Source organism: Mesoplodon bidens (genome assembly GCF_964165515.1).
Source record: "Mesoplodon bidens genome assembly, chromosome: 1".
In the NCBI taxonomy this organism is placed as follows: domain Eukaryota; kingdom Metazoa; phylum Chordata; class Mammalia; order Artiodactyla; family Ziphiidae; genus Mesoplodon; species Mesoplodon bidens.
Genome location: NC_138176.1, coordinates 150,485,464 through 150,489,578, shown reverse-complemented (window position 1 = coordinate 150,489,578; position 4,115 = coordinate 150,485,464). Strand labels below are relative to the sequence as shown.

Genomic DNA, 4,115 nt, shown 5'->3' with positions numbered 1-4,115 from the left:
TAAAAGGCTTGATAGTGACTATTTAGGCTTTGAGGTTCATTTAGCCCCTGTTGGGACTACTCAACTCTGCTTTGCTGTGGAATGTGAAAACAGCCATGGACAATGCACTTTTGAGATTGTATGCTCCTTAAATGACCATCTTCATTAGCTTTTTTCCAGATTGATTTACCAGACTCTGCCTCTTAGATGTGTTTGGATATTTCTACTAAAGGTCTTTTCACCTTCTGGAGGTTTTACATATTTATGCTTAGCAAAAATTATTTTTTTCAAAAGGCAGAACTTTTTTCTTTTCCCCTGGATTATTAATAAGGTTTAATTATTTTGGACATATGAAACATAATTATATTTACAAACCAAGTTTCTGCTCAGTCCACAGCTGAATCTGACAGCCTGCACACTTAAACAATAAAGGGAGCATTAGGTGTTTGATAAAGGATTTATTAGATGAAAATTCTTTGGGTAAGTTAGTTCCTAAGGAAGAACCTGGAATTGTGATGCTCTATGCCAGGTAAGAGAACCCTGTAGCTTCTACTCTAGACACTTGGGAAGTATCTGCTTTATATGCTTAGTTTTCATTTTGCTGTACCTCTTCATTTATAGATAATAAATAAAACAAGTGGGAAAAAAGTTAATAATATATTCATCATTATTAATATGTAAATAATATTATCACCACATTTATAATTATATTAATGTTTAATACCTTAATACTATATAATACTGTATTATTATTTTCTATTAAAATATATCCGATAATATCAAAATTATTATCATTTTAATAATGTAATAATTATGAATATATTAATGAATTATTATTCAAAGACAGGCCTTAGGTCATGTGCACACTCTCTTGGACACATAATATCAATTTAGATCTAATTCTTAGAAAGAAACTTTTGTTGGAAGATAGAAATCCTAATTTGTATCTGAAGGTAAAATGAAAACTATTACTTTAGCTATGGGCATTTTCTCACCACAATCCAATTTTAAATACTGATTTTTTTTTCCTTTTCTCGGTTTTTTTCCCCAAAGAAACATGTACGGAGGAAAGAAACAGTAATGTAGAGTAAGACTAGATCCATCTTTCCATTTCCTTCCAGAGGTTTTATCAAAACTCCCATTAATTGGTACCCTCTATTGCTTTCAAACAACTATTAATAGTTATTATATAAGAAACTTATCAGGGTGATTAAGAATGATTTCCTCTGCAGTTAATGACAATGGCAGGCTACACTAGGTCAGCCAAACATGTTAGCTTTGCAAAAACACTCTGCTCACTGGGATATTGTATCTTGTTCACTGTGGGAGAGTAAAAAATAGGAAAGATGCTGAGCCCAAGCAAGCTCTTTGTGGAAAGCAGGACACACAGGAGCTCCAAGCGTGTATGCAGAGAGGTGGTTGTATTGGTGGCCAGGGGTTTGAAGGACTTCCAAGTGAAGGCTTAAAAGGGTTTCTCAGATCGTAGCCCACATGCAATGTACATCAGAATCACTAAGATTAAGTACTTAAAATGCAGATTCCTGATTCCCACTTCAGAATGACTTAATGAAAATCTCTGGAGTTGCAGCCCAGGAATCTGCCCTTGTTGGTGATCATCTCTAGATGAATTTTATGCATATGAAAGTTTGAAAAGCACTGAATCAGTGGCTCATGCTGCAGAATGTTCTACTTTTCATACTCCACTAGAGATTTCAAATAATGACCCATTGAGCCTTAGGAAGGTCTTGTGCTTATTTGAAAGGCAGATTCTCCAAGCCTATTTGCACAAAAGTAGGAATTCTTAATTATATTGGAGTCATTGACCTCGGCAGATCGAGAATCCCCTGAATTATACATAAAGTATGGTGTGTTTCTGTATTTTTCCGCGGTGAAGATGTTTATCCTTTATCAGATTTTCAAATAGCTCCCTAACTCCCTCCCAAATTTCTGGATCACTGGACTAAAGGGATCAAATGCAACAGATTTATTCTATTGGAGACTTCATTTACCATGGTCAGGACAGCAGGTCATTTGCTTGATGACAAGAAGAATTAGTCCTTAAAATGTTTTGCAGCTTTTTTATCATAAGTTTTTCATTTCATAAATTATCACCTATTTCTGAAGTAAAATACCACACACATTCATCATCAACCTAATATCAGAAGTCTGGATCTGAATGTTCCATCAATTGAATGCAAAATTCATGTCAAGGATGGGAAATAGCTAAACTTCTGACCACAGATGCACCCTCTATTTCCTATTATCTATCACAGATTTTACTTCCATAAAAAGGAAGAGGTTTTTGTGCCTGAGATCACCTGTAATTTTTACCCTGGCACTATCTCACTGGAAATATTATAAGTCTCCATTGTTGTGTGGTAGTCTTTGCACAAATAAGTTATAACAAGAGAAGAAATGAAGCTAAGTGAAAGTAAATAAGGATAGAACCTACAACTATTTATAGCACTGTGAATCTGGGTTAGTGATAAAAAGCTTTATTTATGTCTGGTTAATAATATTGTGTCAAGAAAGACAGCCTCTTAGACAAAGAAGAAGAGTTCTTTATAATTTGAATTTTACAAAAAGCAGAATCTTTAGTTAATATATATAAGCTGAAAGCAAATAACTATTGCAAAACAGTATTCTCTAACTAGAGTCAGAACTTAAATTTTGGCCTATTTCCATAGTACAAATAATAAATCTAGATAGGAAAGAAGTGCTCAATTCTCTTTGAATACAAGGAGACAAAGAATTTGGCTCAAGAAAACTGCCTCAGCAATGTACTCAGTGGTCCCATGGATCTCTCTTGCTTCAACAGTGTGTGGACAGAACAGACACAGGGACGCCCCTTACTGCAGCCTCCAACTACCCTCCAACCTTTTTTCCAGTCACAACCTTCAGAATCAGCCACTCAGCTATCCTCAGTCACCTGGACCAGCCAACACCATTTTTGGAGCTTAACTCCTTATTACCAATCAACCATAAGCTCCCAGATTCGTCAGAATTACTCCACCAAGGTGGAGGCCGCCGTCAACCTCCTGGTCAACGTGCATCTCTGGGCCTCCTACACCTACCTCTCTCTAGGCTTCTGTCTCAACCCCCACATTGTGGCTCTGGAGGGCGTAGGCCACTTTTTCCGAGAATTGGCCAAGGAGAGGTCCAAGGGCACCGAGCATCTCTTGAAAATGCAAAGCCAGTGCAGCGGCCATGCCCTCTTCCAGGACGTGCAGAAGCCATCTCAAGATGATGGAGTAAAACCCAGGACACTATGGAAGCCACCATTCTCATGGAGAAGAACCTGAATCAGGCCCTTTTGGATCTGCGCGCCCTGGGTCCTACCTTCACAGACCCCCACCTCTGTGACTTCTTGAAGAGCCACTTCCTGGATTAGGAGGTGAAACTCATCAAGAAGATGGGTGACCAGCTGACCCACTTCTGCAGGCTGACTGGTCCCCAGGCTGGCCTGGGCAAGTATCTCTTTGAAAGGCTCACCATCAAACATGAGTAGGTTCCTCCAGAGCCCAGTGGCCTTTGAGGAGCCCCTCTGGCATCAGAGCTTCTGCCTGAAGCCCCGCTCTGCAGCCACTAGGCAGTTTTTTAACCACCCTGGAGCCCTCTCCCAAGCCTTGGACCAAATGGAAATAATAAAGCTTTTTGCAACAAAAAAGAAAAAAAAAGGAAAACTGCCTCACAACAAAATCCTGGGCCCATGGACAGTGCAGAAATGCCGAAACTCTAATATTTGTTTTCCACCTGTTTGCCACCTTCTAGCTTATATTTCTACTTGCTAGCAACGTCTGTGACATATAGATATCACACAATATATACTTCTTCAATAGGTACGTGAATAAAAGATAATCACGAAAGAAAGTCGAGATTCTCATTATATTAGGGTAAATATATGAACTATATAAAAAAAAAATCTCAATGGCCTAAGACAGTACACTTTATTCCTCACTCATAGAAAGCTCAGTGCATAACAATGGCAAGTCTTGTTCCATGCAGCAATTCAGAGACCAATATAAATTCTGGACTCGTCTTTCCTGGGGGTCCACATCTAGCCAGAAGGAGGAAGAGAGAGAATGGAAAAAAAAACATGAGAGGCTTGAATGGGCCACTCCTGGACATGGCATACA

General features: G+C 38.5%; 1 pseudogene across 1 annotated transcript; it reads left to right on the top strand.

Annotated features, from left to right (window-relative positions):
- Positions 1 to 2,774: 2,774 nt before the first annotated feature.
- Positions 2,775 to 3,667, top strand: LOC308628538 (ferritin light chain-like; annotated as a pseudogene). Its single transcript has one exon. The product of its transcript is annotated as a ferritin light chain-like (transcript).
- Positions 3,668 to 4,115: the final 448 nt, after the last annotated feature.